Here is an 18,781-nt window from a genome sequence, read left to right as displayed (position 1 = left end):
ATTGAGGTGATTAACATAATTTACTTCTCACCTCTTTTCCAGGACACGCAAGACGAAGGTATGAAAAGAAGGGGTTGGAGCTACTTGATGCCACCCTCCAAATTAAGAGGACGGGGCACTATGCTAAAGCATACTAATTGTTCATAATATAGCAGTTGCCTAAACACTAGCTGTTATGAGATTTTTTATTCCTGCTTGACACTGTGCACAAATATAAATAATATACACCTACAGAACAGGGCCGGATTTACCGCTAGACAACCTAGGCAACTGCCTAGGGCCCAACAGTCCTCAGAGAGCCCTCCCAGGGTCGGCAGTGACTGGGGTAGGCATCCCCCTCTGTCCGCCAACATGATAAAACAAATTGCGACCGGAAACAGATTAAAAAAAAAAACAAAAAAAACAGTCACATGATCGCATGGCGACTCCCGGTAGTCTTTCCTCCTCTCTGCTCCCACTGAGACATTTAGAGGTGATGATGAAGGTGCACATGTGATATTGTGAAGGGGCAAAAGTGACAATAAAGGGGCATAGTGTGATGATGGAGGGACAAAAGTGACAAGAGCACATACTTGTATTTATGCGTATTATTTTTGCAAACAACATAAGTATTTCTGCCCTGACTTAAATACTTATTAAGTTGTTTTGACCCAACTACTTAAAAAGCAGGACTGCTCAGTAATTATTTAGGGGTGCTTTTTCTGTAGGTGGGTGGCCTTGCTCTTTTCACATGTTAGGTACGCCCCCAATGATGCAAACTATGCCCCCAATGGTATGGCCACACCTCCTTTGGAGGAGTCGCGGCGGCACATACTTTCACTTCTGCTTAACTATAGGGGTATATGGTATGCTACAAAAATATAGTGCTATGGATTGTTTCAGGGAGGGGGCCCCAAACTAGTATCTTGCCTAGGGCCCCATGAGTTCTAAATCCGGCTCTGCTACAAAATACTGGGACCCCTGGTCAGCCCACATACCGTTAATTTTGTATTTGTAGGATGGACCACATTTGGCCCCAGGTGCCAGTCTACAAGGGTCTGGATTATTCTAGCTTTACTACCTCCGCAGTGAATTTACACCCAGATAACTCACTGAATTCACACAACATGCAGCAGTCAGTCTGGCAAGCTTTCCAGATGGCCATGGCAGAAGAAAATTAATTAACTTTTTTTTATCCAGTTGCATTGCACATACGTGAACCAGTTAGCTGGCTGTCAGGCGCCATCCATGCTTCCTCTCTCCCGCGCAGGGATGGTTGCCTGTGTCTGACGATCTTGCGTTGGGTTGCTTGGCAACCAGACATCGCATCCGGCCGCACCACACATGCGTGTCCCGTTGCCGTCTTAGTGTTAGTGTTTCAGCATTCCTGATAGATTTCGTTATTGGCTTTCTGACCAGACTTTTCCCTGACCATTCTCTTGAATTCCGCTTTGGTTTATTGGATACTCAGCATCTGAACTCTGGCTACCTTGAGCACTCTTCTGGACTTCCCTCTGGAACTGCTTTACCTGCTTGGCTTAATCTGACTGTTTGACCATCCACACACCTCTCCTACTTTGCTGGGAGCTGTCCTGGAGAACCGCAACCTGGCACCCCTTGTGGAAAAAACCAAACCTCTTTGCTGGGTCCCTGGAGAAGACATGGGGTGAGTTAGCCTCCAGGTGCAGTAGCGACAATCTCAGCAAGTAGTAACCATCCACTCAACCTTCTCGTGACACTGACCTGGCTAAGTGATAAGCTAACTCTTACCGCTCCAGGCCAGTATTGCAGAGGCAGCAGACTATTACTCAGCGGCGATGGAGCGTCAGCCCTATCACCATATCTTATTAAATAGACTCCACCCCCCCCCCACCCCCGAGAAGAAAGAGTTAAGAAACTTTGCCTGTAAGATAATTTAACAAGGAGAGCTCCAGTCAGGATACATCTTTTAATAGAAATCCCTTTTAGCCTACTTTTTACTTCTGACCTTAGGATCTGTGGGGTGGGGCATGTTTTTGTGTTATTTTAACATCTAAACTAGGTAGGCAGTAAAGGGAAAGGGTAATAATTTTTCATAACCATGCATTAGGCTTTTAAATATTTTTGGGCATTATTCGCTTTTCTTAAAATTGGTAAAACAAATTAACCATTACAATCCATTATTTAGCATACATCCCTATAGTCCAGACGCTGGTGAGATTGCCAAAATTTTGGACCCAGTTTGTGTGTGTGTAATTATAGAACACTTGTGTTTAGTCTTTAAATGTTGCCCGAAACATCCCAGAACAACAACAATATAATTTTGGAATCAGAATTGCCGTGTTAGGCTTTAGGAATAGATATAGAGATTTGTTTAATTCAGGGCACTAAAATGTCTAGTTATGGCTCGGTATTTTAGCAATTAATTACTGTGGGGACTGATTCTCTGACTCCTGTCCTGTGTCTATTTCTGGCCCTCCCCCTTCTCTGGTGGCTGGCCATGCCCCTTTGAAATGGCACAAACACTATTTCATGGGCCATTACCATTACGTTAACCAGGCAGCCCCTTACTGCCTCAGTCCAACACTGTTGGTGGAAAGTGTTGCATTGAAGAGTTTTATGTAGCAGTTAGAAGCTATACAAAAATAAAAAACACATTAATGCTGCAATCCCATGAACAAATAATAGTTGGTTTATTTGTTTAAGACTGTTATTGAGTTCTAAATCTGGATTGTGTTATGTGACTTCCATGGTAACTTCAGTCTCATAGAACATGATGTAATGAGCAGAGGGGATTTGGAACACCTCTTTGAGCTCTGTCTGCTCTAAAATCCTCCCATTCCACCTTCCCCTCTGCCTTCACATGTTGTGCTAAGAATCTAAGTCTGTGTGTGACTAGAAGCCATACTGGATTCCCCTCCAGAGTGATTTTGAAAAGTAGATAATTATTTGTAACAGGGCAGCTTAAAAAAAATGATGCTTACTTAAAAAGGTACTTAACTTGCTATATAAAGATGATAAAAACCTAAGAAGTATTGCTGCTTTATAGCACCATGGCTACCTGGTATTAACTTCATTATTAACTTCCCAGAGTTATTGTCTATTAAGGTATATAAACACTGTTCATACAGTATACCAAGATGCCCACTAGTCTTTACTTAAAAGACCTTATCTTTAACTACAAGGATCTCATATTCAACCCTCTATGCCTGCACTGGATAAATTGTCTATACCAGAGGTGTCTAAACTTAGTTCTCAAGGGTGACCAACAGGTCGTGTTTTCAGAATTTCTGTCTGTAGAAAGAGGTGGGATAATTACTGACCCAGCCAAATAGATTAACTCACCCTTGCATGATTAAAGAAAAATTCTGAAAACTTGAACTGTTGGTAGCCTTTGAGTTTGAGTTGAGTTTGAGTTTGGACACATTTTCTCTAGACAAAAACAGCCTGGAATTGGTAAATTTGGAATGTAACAAGAATCAATCACTGTAAAACTATCTGGACAAACCCCAGCAGCTGTCCAATTAGCTTTAATCAACATCTTTGCCATTGTAATAGTTTTCCAGGCTGTTATGCCCAGAGAACACGTTGCATGTAGTGTAGGCCCTGGGAGGCGGTGGGTGGAGTGAAACTTTTCTTCAAACCACAGGAGTGTCTCATCTTTAGTCAGTTGACATGGTGGGGGATATGTTATAAAAAAAAAAAAAAAAGTCATGTGTTCCAACTATTTTAACAATACATAGGAGATGTGCTTCTTAACTGAAAACAGCCATATTAACATTATCTCACATTGTATTAATCATTTCTATTGGATATATCAAGCTGTGTTCTTTATTAAGATGCATCAGGATGTGCAATGAAGTGTGTGCACACATGTCTGTTGATTTAAAATATTGATTGGTATAATTAGGCCAAATCTAGACCATGTAGAGACTGAAGATGGTTGAGGACACACAACATCTGCCCTATGCACACAACTTTAGAAGTAACCATTTAAAGAGAACTTGTCTTTCTTACAGAGTTGTGCCATGTAGTTTAAACCGTGTTTAATCACTTGTGCTCTTTCTGCTTTTTGGTTTTATCAATGATCAGGTTTTTTTTTAACCAACATCTTAGACCAATGGTGTAACAGACATACCTCATCCTCGCTTCAGCGCTGTCCTCTCCAAGCCGCGCGCAGCACTTCCAGGTGGCGGGTCACATGACCGCACTGTCTGGGTTGTCTTTTCAAATGACTTCTCCTATATAACACTGGGACTGACATTTGCACAATGTCAGTACAGCTAGTTTGCCGAGCTACTGACTAACTGTATTTCTTCTTGTGTATCTATTCCTGTGGATCTCCTTTGTAACGAACCTTGCCCCTTTCTGACCAAGTACAGGTGATCTTCTGTGTAATGAACTCTGTGAGGCTTCTGTCCAAGTGCTACTGATCACCTGTGTACCAAACCTTGCCTATTTGTGGACTACTGCTGATCTTCCTTATACCAATCCCTGCTTGACTACATCTCAGAATACCTCTCTTTTTTCCTATTGTCACATCTTAAAGCAGTCCAGGGAGCAGCGACCTGCGAGTTCCTAGCAGCAAAGCCCATCCTGCCTTGCGGCGGCTCTTGGTGAAGACCAGCGAACTCATTAGACTCCGCGCCTCTGGTCTACTGGTGCCAATTGGGATTGACATAGGTCTTACTAGATTGTAACAAATGGTCCCTAATAATTTTGTGTCATGTCACACTTCTCAACACCAATAGCACATTAACTTTTTGTATTGTGACGCACCAAAGACTATTGTTAAATATAAACTCAGAATCATAATTAATGAGTAGGCTTTGTTTTATAAAAAGAAATCTGAATTACAGCCAACATGTTTCATTTACAGTTAAAATATAATTCCCATATAACCCTAAAAAGTATATTGCCATCTTTTTGAGTTTTTACTTGTTCACAAAAAAATCTTCTGACACATCCAACCTGGTATCGATACGCTGCTCATTGCGATACGGTCTTTGACTCTGGTTGTGTTCTGCACTAGGATGCCATACATCCATATCTGTACTAAGAAAACGGTGGAACAAGAACAGGTAGGAAACAAAACAAAAAATATAGCAAAATATCCACAAAACTTAGTATAAAGTGTGAGGGGTGGAGTATAAAATATCCCATCACCTGTTTAAACTTTCAACTGTGAAAGGTCGCAGGCTAAATCAGATGAGCCTGCCCCAGCTCTGGTAGTGAAGAGGTTAATGTAAATCTACAGGATGTGTCTGACAGCTGTGAATCTCAGACTGGTAATTGTTCTTCAGAAAACTGTCAAAAACCACAAGATGTAACCCACACCTTTTACATTTGCACGTACCCATTTTACATTTGGTGAAACATTTGGATTCTGGCTGTTGTGGAAGGTGAAATATTGTGAGGAGGGAAAAAAAAGAAAAGTAATTAACACCCAGCACAGATTACATGTTACACTATGTAAAAATTGTTGTGGTCAGGTTACAATAGATACTCTTCCATAGAGAGAATTTTTTTTATTATACACTGAATATGAATATGCACACTACATTGCCTGGCAGAAATATGGTCTCGAAGTTTTGCAGGGATGAGTGGCAAAATTGTTGCAATTTTGTGACCACAAAACAGACTGAAGACAGTTTAGCTAAGGGTGTGGAATGGTGTTTTATTTAGATACTAATGGTGTTTTGTTCTCAGTCAGATATATCCAGTTTAAATATACTAAAGTAACCTGAAATGCTGAGGTTCCTTACTATTGCATGGATTGATAAGTGGTTAAGCGGTTATCCCATGTATTATAGGGTTGTGCCTATGCATTCTGCTGCCTAAAGACATTGACTATTATGGTACTCCTCTTATCCTTTCCACAAATTATCACAAATCGCTTGCCTATGAGTTGTATGTACTTTAAAATACAAATATTATAATGCTAAGCATAACAACAAGGTAAATACTGCTAATTTAAACTTCTGCTTCATGAATCACCTCTGGTCGATCTCATAAACACACCCTTGTGTACTGAATACACTATATCTATAGAAAAGATAGACATGGACATATCAATAATACTCTGAATGCATCCAGGATTTTTAGCTTATTTTGCACATATTTGCAATGATGTCAGACACATTACATTGATGAAACTGAGGGAAAATTAAATAGAAATCTATGAGCAAACTGTCCATTTCCCTTTTCTATCAAGTTTGGCTTCAGGTATTAGAAGCAGGATGATTCCTACTTGTCCTAACACTTAGAGGTGTGTGTGTGACTCAATGAAAGTTTGTGTAAATTACAATAATTAAACTTTGCAATTTGGTTTAAAAAACAAACAAAAAGAAATTAGTAGTAGAGTTAGTATATATTATTAGAAATCAAAAATTGTATGTGGTATATCTTCCAAAAATAAGAGTAACCTCATTTGGAAATACACCTTAATAGCTTGAAAAATGTAATGCTTTGCTATAAATATTTATACATTCGGGATTTACAGCTAATTTGTACGTTTAATGTTACATTTGTCATTTCATTGTGGTTTCCATCCCATAGTGACTACAGACTACATATATATTCCTTGATGCTCATCTCTTAGTACATCACGTTTTATCACACACATAAAAACTTCAAAAACGTTAACCATTTTTGGCTTCAAGTTTGCATGACTGGCTACTAAAAACAGTTGTACATGTGACCAGTATTGGAACTTCTGATACTGGCCGGTTTTGCATTAGTAAGATCGGCTTTTGCAACACTTATCCAGAAATCAAATACCATCCTTGGACGTGGTTCTAAATAGAATTAAATATAGCACCAAATACTACACAACGTGCATGGTCGTTTTTATGCGCAATATGAAAACAACTATTGTTTCAGTAATGGTTTCATATGAAACAGGTTTGCAAAGATGAACATGAACCTATGACCACTTTCAACTGCTGTGAAGTCTCCATTTCAATGAGCTCGAAACTGCCTTATTCTAACAGGGCATTTCTACAGGAGCCACCATTAATACATTGCGAGTCATGCTAGTATTGCCGTCTCTCAATACTAAACAATGTTTTGTGTGGTTATTGGTAAATAAGTTACAAGTCTGGTGACACGGTATCCTGGCAATGAAGGGGTTACCTAAATATTTGTCAAATCAGTGATGTAAATGATACCACTTTCCGGAGGCAAATGTTCATGTGTGGGAAGTCTATATGAATCCAAAGCATTCTGTTACTACACTATGATTCACTGGGACTGCTCCAATAGCATCAGCTGAATGACAATGAGTTCCCTTTACGTGTTTAGCTTTTGGACAAGAATTTACCCAGCATATGAATTTCACACCTACGGGCAGATATGATTATGGGCAAGAATGTTTACACTCTAAAAACCTGCATAATAGACCCATACATACATGTTTATTTTAATAGAACAGAGACCCAGCAAATGCAAATTATCCATATTTCAGAATTCAGGTGTCATTTTTAATGAATAAAAATCAGTGATGTTCCATAGGAAAATAATTTTATAATAGTCGTAACCACGTTATGCAAAACATAGATGTACAAATTAAGTATGGAAATGACAGCAGATTTCCACTGAATCTTAGACTGCACCAAGTATTTACCAATTTCCATCAGGTGCAGGAAGAAATTGACTAGCATATTATAATGAGAATCACCTTCTGCTAAAATGGCTATGACCTTTTAGATAATTATTTAAATTTATAAAATGATAACCTATGCAAGAACACTCCTAATACGAGCAGGTATCTAAAGCACATTTCTGCTCTCGATTCTCAGTGTCTGAGACGTAAGGAAGATCTTCGAAGGATTATTCTATACAAATCAACAGATGCAGAACACGTGCACTGTACAGGGTGCAAAAGTTTGTGCAAAAAGAAAATAAAAAAATACCAAGTTTACCTGTATTAAGGGAAACAATAGTAAGAGGCTGTGCCAGCTACCGCAAGAACTGCACAGGTAACATTACAGTGAGGAGTGGTGCAGTGGACAAGTTATTCCTTCAATATGCACAGGTAATGAGATGAGCTGTGATATTTCTGATGATGAGATATAACACTCTAGGATTAAACGTCACTGTACCTTAGGAGAGAGATGTCAGAGGGCCAGTTGTAATTGGAAACAGGAACTGACTTGCTGTGTCTCGGATGCTCCAGGGTGGAAATCCTTGTCTTTTATTCCCCTCGGTCCGTTATTAATTCCTTACAGAGTACAGCTCAACTTTAGGAGTGCTATAGGAATCCTTCATTGCCCCCTCAGTCCAGAGGATGCGATCTCCCCCCCACCGCCGCGGCTGCAAGCTCCCCCCTTATCTCCCTCCCACCCCTAAAAAAACATTCACATTCACTCTTCCTTGACTATTTTCAGTGTAACTATCAAGCCCCAAGAAGAAACATACACCGGGGTGCACCTCAAAACAAACAGGTGCTGGAATCCACGGGCACAGTCTCTGGATAGAGGATCTCTGAAGCAGACAACTTTGTTAAACTCCTTTTTTTCCTTTGTTTTAAATGCCAGTTATCAGATCGTTTGGGTCAGATATTTTTCATTTTCTTTATTTCCCGTTCTCATTACAAATCCAATACAGATCTTCATTCTTCACCATCTCACAGCCTTGCGCGTAGTAGAACGCTTAATAAAAGAGAGCCAGCGAGAGACGCAGCTGATCACTTTAAGAGCAAGCAGTTCCTATTGCCATGTCATGAATATTTTAGTGACTTAAACTGCCCTCAGCTGATGTCAAGCTAGTTGCTGCTTTGGTGACTCCACAAATCCCTCATAGATCAGATGTGATGAGCTGAAAGAAAAAAGAGAGACCCAGGTGCAGCTTTACATTGAGCAGCGTATGTCATCCCCAGGATGAACACAACAAAACACAGACCCCCACATCATTGATCACTGGGCTCACATTGTGATCGCTTATTCTCAGGAGTCTATTACCGAAATAAAATGATCAGGAGATGCTTAGCTACACAGTAGCAGGCTGCTGTAAGGTGAAACGGCTCCTTGAAGTCTTAAAGCGCCCCCTTCCTACTCTATTAACTGGGGAAGGAAACAAAACGATTCAGAGAGAAGAATTAATGTCTGTGCTTGTGTTATGGCTGACACCTTCAAGTAACTACAATTGCCTTTAAAGGGATATTGCATATATTTCAGTGTTAAATACTAACAGTTTTTTTGATAACACGATAATGATTTCATTGTTAATGTATTCAAATTCGTAGGTTCAGTTATACATTTTATTATTATTGACAAAACTGTTTACATTTATTATGAACATATTTGAAAGTGTGCATTGTTTGTTTTAAAGAGCTGTATAATAATGTATGAAAATCATCAAAACATTTTCATGATTGCAAAATAATCAATTTCATGAGTCATAGAGCATTAAGAACTAAGCTGTTAAAATACATTTTGTGGCATGAAGATCCAAAGGTCCGTGTTGTCCTTTGAATTCCTCATTTAGTTCTTATTAAAACGTGTAATTTTAGTGCATAAAAACAATATTTATAGGGGTGCAGTTCACGGTTTTGATTTGTCCATGTTTTAAATTCATCATTTCTAATGATTATGAATCTACCGGGAAACAATCAAGTTGGATTTTTATTGTGAGCTTTCCCCACTGTCTTATTGCGATAGTTTGAAAGAAGCCTCAAATAACTATAAGGGACACTATTTCTTATAAAACCCTTCAGTCTGTGATTTCCTGCTTGCCACCTCTACACATCATGACATTGTCCTTGTCACAGGCAGCCCTTTCCTCACAAACGCAGGCATAAGAATAGACAAGTCACTTCTCCTGCAGAATCAGCACATTGATGACATGAAATGTCCATTGCTGCTGTTGACTTGTGATTAGCCATAGTTTTTCTGTGCTATGCAAACCATCCATAGACAGCAACAGCACCTGACTTTGAAAACCATGAACTGCGCTGTATGTATATTGCTCATTCATATATGTCAGCCTTTAATTTAGGTAGAACTATTTTTAATTGCTATGTAACAACATTTATGGGCATTCTCCCTGTGTTTGCGTTGGTTCCTCCCACACTCCAAACACATACAGGTAGGTTAATTGGCTTCTGGACCCTAGTCTGTTTTTTGTATGTGTGCTTGGGAATTTAGATTGTAAAAGTATGCTCTGATGTGAATGATTACATATCTTCTGTAAGACACATAATATGATTGATGATATATAAATAAACAATAAAAAAAGTAAAACATAGCACATATTATTGGAACTCAAAGGGTTAACTTCTAAATATACTTGAAGGCATTACAAAAATTAAAGCTAGCTGAAATAATTCCCTTAGTGTTACTTCTTCCCTTTAGTGCTCAACGTTTACAAGTTACAGTTTCTTAAAGGTACTGTAGTGTATTCTATGAGATAAATGTTAAATACTAACTGGACATGGAAGCACTCAAAGGGGAATATTCAATTGTTAGCAAGACGGGTGAAAATCCCGCGCTCAAAAAAACCAAAAAACCTGTGCTCGTTTTTTCCTGTTCGAGCGCTCGTTTTTAAAAAAAACTCGCTCAATTCAATTGTTAACATTGCATCCATCGCTTCGCGCTCTATTATTGGTCCTAGCGAGTTTGAGATGAGGAGTGGTTAAGGCAGTCATTTTAGTATAAAAAATGAATGCGAATTAATGCAATGAAGAAGGGCCCCAGCACTGCAAAGGAGATTGGGCCCCTACACTGCAATCAAGAAGGGCCTCAACAATGCAAAGGAGAATGGGCCCCCACACTGCAATCAAGAAGGGCCCCAGCACTGCAAGCAACAATGCCCCCCCCTGGACAGCAGATTTAAAGATTTTACAAGCAGGTAAATTTTTTGCCATTTACAAACAATTCGTGAACACTGGCCAAGCATGGACATTTTTATTTGTTGGGACTTTGCGTAAATGAGTGTGTGTAGGTAAAGCATTAGAAAACTGAGGATTTCGTCCATGGTGAGTATTTTTTTTTTTGGTTTTTAATAAAAATCTATGGTGTACATGAGGGTGTTTACTGCATTTCTTGGGGTTTTATTATTTTTAATAAAGATTTGTGTTTGGAATGAGGGTGTTGTGCTTTTATTTAACATTTTGCTTTGTGGAACTACAGATCACAGCCAGCCGTGGGTGTAAGAGCATGTTGTCCCTTGTGGTTCTACAAGTGCAAACATGCCCTGGGTGCCATGGGTACGCTGGTGCTTGTAGTTAGACAAGTAGCAGCATGCCCACACTATTTAGGCCAACATGGCTGGCTGGGACATGTAGTTCCACAAAATATATAAAATCCCCATTTATTACCCTACTACCCACAGCCCAGGGGTAGTAGGAAGAGCCCTAGTGCTATCGGTACTGGGCTGGGTGTCCATAGGGGGGTGGCCCGCTTACATTTTTCAGCGGACCACACTCCCTAGGGAATTCAGGCCAGAGCTGAACAGTCTGTGGGTGTTTAGTCATTATGGCCGTGGGACCCAAACTGTGTTTCCCCCCTTCCCTGCTATAGTGCCTATCACCCCGGCTGGTTTGTCTAGTGCTGGTTCAATGAAAATAGGGGAAACCCTACACAAAATTTTTCAAAGATTTAAACAAACACAGCAATAGCCTGCCAGCACTAGGGTTAAGACTAAAGTATAGAGTGGGGAGCAAACGCTTTTTGGTTTTAAAAAATAAATAAATAACATGCTACTTTTCACAATTTTGATGAGAGCTGACTGAGGTCAGGCACAACCACCCCCCCCCCGCCCCCCCCCTAAAAATAAAGTTTAAATACATACACCACTAATGGATTTTTTTAAGGGGGGAACTTTGAATTTTTTTTTAATTATTACACTGTTATTTTTTTAAAAAAATAGTACTTTTCAGTTTTTAGGTTATTTTAATGAACTTTTACACCTATTTTTTTCAGTTTAATTTAGATTTTTCTTAACTTAAATTTTTTTTTTTTCTTTCAGCAGACCAAGGAGGCGCGAGATGAAACAGCAGATTTGCCTGTTTCACCCACAGCGTTAAAAAAAACAATTGAATAGCTTTTTCCGCTGAGGGTTTGCATCCAGCCTATACTTTAACATTGACAAACGGTTGCAGCGCGATAAGACCGTTTCGGTAAAAAAAAAAAAAGATTAGAATTGCGGGAGAAGTTTCCACGCTCGAAAATAAGAAAAAAAAAAAAAAAGACTTAACTCGCTCGAAATTACAAACTCGCTAACAATTGAATACCCCCCAAAGAATTAAATTATACCCCAAGATAAACTAGCATCAACACTGGCAATTAGCATAAAAGTTACACATTTTTATTTGGGCAAAAAAGCAATACAAATTTTCTAGAATCCCATTAATCTTATCAATTGTTGGTCTAGGTAAATAGGCCTTCTTGGTTTAAGGCTGTCCCTGTCAAAATCTGGACGACACCATAGAAACCAGGCAATATATTAAAGGTTCCAATAAATAGATAGAGTTGTAATTTATCAATGTGCACCTTGTCAACCTGTGATCTTTCATGCAGTTTCATAGTTGTGCTGTGTGCACACTGTGCAATGTCTAAAAAGAAATATGGCACTTTAAACCACATGAAAAAAAGTCTTAATTTTAGACCTGTTTATAATAGGACAGATTGCTCTAACCACATGTAGTCCCTACAATGTTGTAATCCATGCTCCCCCTATTTTAAAACAAAATATATATATATTTTTTTAAATGGCACATTCGGTTTTATAAGTCATCACATGCAATGGCATATGAATCGTCGCTTCAAACGTAAGGTGGTTTATTTTTTCAAACCAGATCCTATGTATGGCAGTAAAAAAAAAACAGTGAAAATCACAGGCTAGTAAATCCCAACTGTGCTTTAATGTTTATTATGGGATCAAGACTATAGATGTTACAAAGGGATCATTCACATCTAAAGCTCATGAAGTTTACCGTTGATAATATTATTGATCCATATGGTTCATAACAGGTCTTGCTGGAGTGTCTACTCATGTACCACATCTGCAGAATCAAAATGAAGCAAGCAACAAGTTTGTGTCAATTATCATGTGTCAAATAAAATGTTTACAATTTAATACTTTTACAGAATTCCATGTCTGATTAGAGAACCATTTTGTTCTTAATTTATATTTTTAGTGGTTTTTATGTAGCTCAATATTTCTTTTCCTATGTGTGAATTACTTTTGTTATCAACGAAACATAAAATATACACACGTTTTAACAAAATATAAAATCCCCTAAAGCAGATGTGCAACATTCTTTCAATTTACACCCCAATTGTAACACACAATTTGCAGTCCTATAAATTTAACTTCAATGTATATTTAGTATTAGCTGTTTTTGTATGTATGCACACAAATTTACAGGCACGATGCACTGTACTCTTTCCCACGTATTGGGCCCTTCGTTGACTGTGGCTGTTATAATCACGGACCTCCAACAGCACAGAACAGAAAATCTTTGGCAAGAGACCACCATAATTCAGTTAACTGATAGGGGCTTGGGGTTACTCTTAAATAATGTCAATATAAATGTGGAATTATCCATGAAAAACAAAAACATGTATTACTCTTCTTACCAGAATTGTGTCTTTAAAAAAATAAAATAAAATGTATGCACCAAGAAGCCTTTAAATAAAATGGTTATATATTTCTAAGGTTGCATAACACACTATACATGTAAAATTGTATATTAATTCACTTTCTTAACAATATAGTTATGCAACCCCCTTTTATTTTTGATCTTTAAATAATGTACTTGATAAACTATTACTACCTAAAACGCATTTCCATGTGCAAAGTTCCATTGTTTGTGTTGTACAGTGAACACAAGGCTTAATCTCAGCTTAGCACCTTTTGTTATTATCCCTGCAAGTGTGTTCTCACAATGTGTTGAAGTGATAAACAGTTAGCTATGTAATCATTCCATTAGAAAGAATATTGTCCTATGAATGCTAGTATACTGATTTGGTTTTATCTGAATGAATTTGTCTAGAGGCATGTCTAGAATTTTATTACAGTCTAGCAAATTTAGAGCTAGATTTGAGGCTTTTGGATATGAACTCATCACTAGTTTAAGCAATCTTAATTGCTACCCCAATCCTTCTTTTTTTCCACCCTTTTAGGTTCTGCATGTAACATTGGGGCTGGTAGCAAATATTGTCCAGCATGGAACCGTCTTGTACCTGAAATATATGATTTCTTTCCCCATAGGCCACTTTTGTTGTATACACCCCATTTTCACGCAGCCCTTATTGATGTAGAACAGGATAGAAAACATGTTCCATCTATTGTTCCATTTAGTCTACAAGCATTTAAAGTAAAATAAATTAAATAATCATTGGTATTCTTTTGCTTGCAGGAATACATAAGATTTTTTTTTATATTTATATATATAAAGTACAGCTTGCTGCCCCAAGTCCTAAGTGACCTTTCTATATATGCATGACTGACTAAGTTCATTTCAATGGAAGAATTTTCAGAGACAGACAGAACATTTTGAAATAGCAGTGTTTACATGGACCCCTGTGAAATGTGTTCAAAAATTCTATAGAAATCTATGAATGTGTATATTTGTATTAAAAAAATTGCAATCAAAGTGTAATCATTTATTAAGGATATAGGTAAGTAGCACAACATTCCAGGGATCAGTGCCCACAACTTTATACATTTGCGGCCAAGTTACTACCCCCTTCTTCTACTCTATCTCAGAGGGTAGTTTAATGCAGAACGTTTCTGCTTTGTTCAGATACAAAAGTGCTCCCAAACACCACATAAAGTACAAAATAAATAGTGTCAAGATTAAAAATGTACACGTTATAAGTGACTTCACTGAGTCCACTTTCAAAGCATATCTTCTGCTACGTCCATCATCATCATCATTTATTTCTATAGCACCACTAATTCCGCAGCGCTGTACAGAGAACTCATTCACATCAGTCCCTGCCCCATTGGAGCTTACAGTCTAAATTCCCTAATATAGACACACACTCACAGACAAACACACAGAAAGAGAGGGAGATAGACAGCGAGGGAGAGACTAGGGTCAATTTTTTGATAGCAGCCAATTAACCTACCGGTATGTTTTTGGAGTGTGGGAGGAAACCGGAGCACCCGGAGGAAACCCACACAAACACAGGGAGAACATACAAACTCCACACAGATAAGGTCATGGTTGGGAATTGAACTCATGACCCCAGACAGGTAGACCATATGATATATGGTAAAGATTTAGAGTTTGACTTATTTTGTGCCCCAAATGTACGCCTAAACAAAACAAAACAAAAATTCCATAACTAGGGCCGTTCAATAGGGACGATGGCCAGGGCACAATGCTGAAGGGGAACTCAGCTTATGAATATTTTAGGTTCATTTGGTTAAAATTGAGGGCCAGGGGACGGTATTTTTGTTTCTGGAAACAGGTGCTAAATTTTACGGACTTATGTCCAACTCTAAATGAGGCTCTAAGTGTCCATAGGTTAAAGTGCTAAAAGTTAAATGATACATGTTAATGAAAAAAAATGTTTAAAACAAATAATATAAAATGAAAGAAAATATATTGCAGAATTGCATAATTTCTAAAGATGGTCAACAAAAAGTGCACTGTACAACTATACATTGAGTGAACCTAGATCATACAATTCTAAAACACAGCTATAATAAATATCTTCATTTAAAACCATTGGTGTTCATAACTTGTCAATACTTCTTGATGTAAAATGACTTTGTTAAAAGCTCCTCATCATGGCGTTTATGCAACTATCTTAAAGATTATTCAGTGTATCTGCTATACAGTATGCTCATACACTTTAATGTGGTTGCTGAGTAGAGTCACATTTTTTTTGTTATTTTGGTATAAAGGAAGATGGAGTGGATGCTTTTTAATGGATGCAAAAAAGGCAGGAGAGACCTCCACTGCATCCACTAATACAAACATAGACTCCACATAGTGGGGAACTAGATGGAACACCAAACATGGACTGCATTTTTTTTTTTACGAAACAGAGATGCTTTAGAAACCCATACTGGTACAAAAAACATTAACAGCAGCAACAAATTTGAAGTCGAGAGTTTGCTCAATGCCAGGACATTCAGTCCATCCATGAGTCCATAATGTCTCTCATTCAGTGTCTTAATTTTCTTTGCGGCGTCCCCACACTGAGTGCTGATTACTGGCATGGAGGAGTCTTTTATCTGTGCAGCTGCTACATCTCAGTGTTAGTGAAACTCTGGAAGTATGGCGTCAGGCTATGATGAATGGTTTCCCAGCCAGGGGCAGACTTTTTTTTACGGGGTGGAGAGTGATTTTGGATAGCCACACCCCTCCTTCTCTCTGATTGGTTGGTCCTGCCCCCTTTTTTACAGATGACTAGACCTCTCCACCGCAATTTAATGGGATTAAGATTGCTGCTGGGGGAGACCCCCTTTGGATCCACTTGGGGTACCAAGCCAGCACTACACTACCAGCCTGACAGAGGAGCAGAAGATTCCCCCAAAGAACAGCACTCAAGGAGGGGGAGCCATCCAGGAGGATAAATCCACACATGTCTATACAATCTCCCTGTAAGATCAATAATACCAGGGATTGCAGCCTGGTTACAACCAGAGTATACAGTATATGCAGATATTTATTTAAATTCTTGAAACTGTACATTCCATTTTGCCACATATTGTTAGGAACCCCTCTAGCCGGTACAGCACAACCCGGAGTCTGCTCTGCCAGTCTGGTGTTCACTGGAGCCCCTAGTGGTGGGGACAGACTTGGCCGCAGACTAACAGAGGGTCGTGAAGTGCGTACCGGCTGGGGAGAACCCAGGAAAGTGGAGTGAAGTCCAGGCAAGGGTCGAGGGCCGGCAGCAAACAGCGAATCCAATAAACAAGCCAAGGTCAAGGGTCACAGAGCAAACAGTAAAGTTGGTAAACACGCCAGGGGTTGGGGTCACAAGAAACACAGGCAGGGTCCAAATCCAGGCAAGGGGTCATACACAGGCAATCCAACAGAATATCCTCAGGACAGGAGCAAGGAGCAGAGCAGGTCAGCAGAACTGGCAACAGAAGCTATAACTGGCAGTGAGGCTGCAGACCTCACTGCCTTAAATACTGGTGCCCACCAATCAGAGCCTAGCTCTGAAAACGCCCACAGTAGTCACTAATACATGGACCAAGCCCCCTTCATTAATTAGCCCACAGGCTGCCTATTTGGGACGCAGCGCTACACGGGAGGCGTCCGACTGTTGCCTTGGCAACGGCCAGGCAGGAAGTGGAAATGACAATGACGTCCCGGTCGTCAAGGTGACGGATGGGACGCCAGCTGGAGCAGGAAGCAAGCCGCGGTGGCTGTGAGTACCGCCGCAGTTCGTGACAGTACCCCCCCCCTTGAGGAGGGGTCAAGGAACCCCGACACCCAGGCTTCCTAGGAAATTTCTTGAAGAACTCCTTTAGATGCTTGGTAGCATGGAACTGTCTTCACGGAACCCAAGACCGCTCTTCCAATCCTCGATTCTTCCATTGTACCAGGAAGTGCACCTGACCCTGCACCTTCTTAGAATCAAGAATCTTCTGAATAGTAAATTTTTGAGGTCTGTTCCGATTCTGTCCATGCGAACTTGGAAACTGGGATTGACTTGGGTAAAGCACAGGATTAAGCAGGGAGCAATGGAATGTGTTGGGGATCCTCAATGACCCAGAAATCTTCAACCTAAATGCTACAGAATTAATCTGCTTGACAATGAGAAATGGACCAATGAATTTAGGACACAATTTCCTGCAGGGATGTCTGAGCCTAATTTTTCTCGTAGAAAGCCACACTTTCTGGCCCACTTTGAAGGAGCAGGTGGTACGGTGGCGATCCAAAAATTTTTTCGCAGAGAATGAGGCCCGTCCTAAAGAGGACTGCACTTTTTTCCAGATGATTTTAAGATCAGCAGCTGTAAAACGAATCTCCGGAATACCAGCGGTTTGTTGGGAATACAAGGAATTGGACCTAGGATGAAAAGCAAAATTACAGCAGAATGGAGAAATTTGAGTGGATGAATGACATGAATTGTTATAGGCAAACTCTGCCCATGGTAACAAGGAGGACCAGTTGTCGTGGAATTCATAAATGTAACATTAGACTGAGGGTGGTATGCAGACGAAAGACTGACTATGATTCCAAGAAGGTTACAAAAGAATTTCCAGAACTGTGCTATAAACTGAGAACCACGATCCGACCCGACATCAGTAGGAAGTCCGTGGAGACGGAATATGCGCTGGATGAACAGGATAGCCAGGGGAGCCTGGGTAACGGTATGAAGTGTGCCATTTTACTGAAGTGGTCAACCACCACCCATATGGTGTTATGTCCTGCAGAAAGTGGCAGGTTGACTATAAAGTCCATTGACAAGTGTGTCCGGGGTCTTGCAGGGATAGGCAATGGAACCAACTGGCCTGCAGGACGACTCCTGGGGACTTTATTCCTGGCACAACTCTCACAAGAGAGGACATAACTTTTACCATATATGAAACAAATTCACTGCCGTTTAGCAAGTATCAATACCACAGACTGATAAGATATATGTTTGTAAATGGTATTCCAATCCTCTTAGGGCTCCATCAATGACAAGTGAGTAGGTAGCCTGTATCGGTGTCCGGATTTCAAATACACCGTTAGGTGCAAACAGCACCAGTAGATATTAAACAGGTACTTAGCTTCTCTTCGTTAGCCCGTGGATTCCAAGCTACCAGCATCAGACCTATTCCGATGTCTCCAGTGGTTTACAGACGGCAGTCTGAAATAAAGTATTTATCGGCAGCGATCTAAATCAACCCAGGGTTGTAAGCT

At 39.7% G+C, this 18,781-nt stretch overlaps 1 protein-coding gene across 1 annotated transcript in view; it reads right to left on the bottom strand.

The window, feature by feature from the left end:
- CDH23 (cadherin related 23) overlaps window positions 1-8,238 on the bottom strand; it is a 1,005,178-nt gene extending 996,940 nt beyond the window's left edge. The window contains exon 1 of the mRNA XM_075217048.1: window positions 8,061-8,238. The gene's annotated coding sequence lies outside the window, so the exon portion shown is untranslated. The remainder of the gene's footprint in view (window positions 1-8,060) is intronic.
- Window positions 8,239-18,781: the final 10,543 nt, after the last annotated feature.

The sequence above is a fragment of the Mixophyes fleayi genome, chromosome 6 (genome assembly GCF_038048845.1).
Source record: "Mixophyes fleayi isolate aMixFle1 chromosome 6, aMixFle1.hap1, whole genome shotgun sequence".
Lineage (NCBI taxonomy): Eukaryota > Metazoa > Chordata > Amphibia > Anura > Limnodynastidae > Mixophyes > Mixophyes fleayi.
The sequence above is the reverse complement of the archived record's forward strand: the minus strand, read 5'-3'. Positions and strand labels throughout refer to the sequence as shown.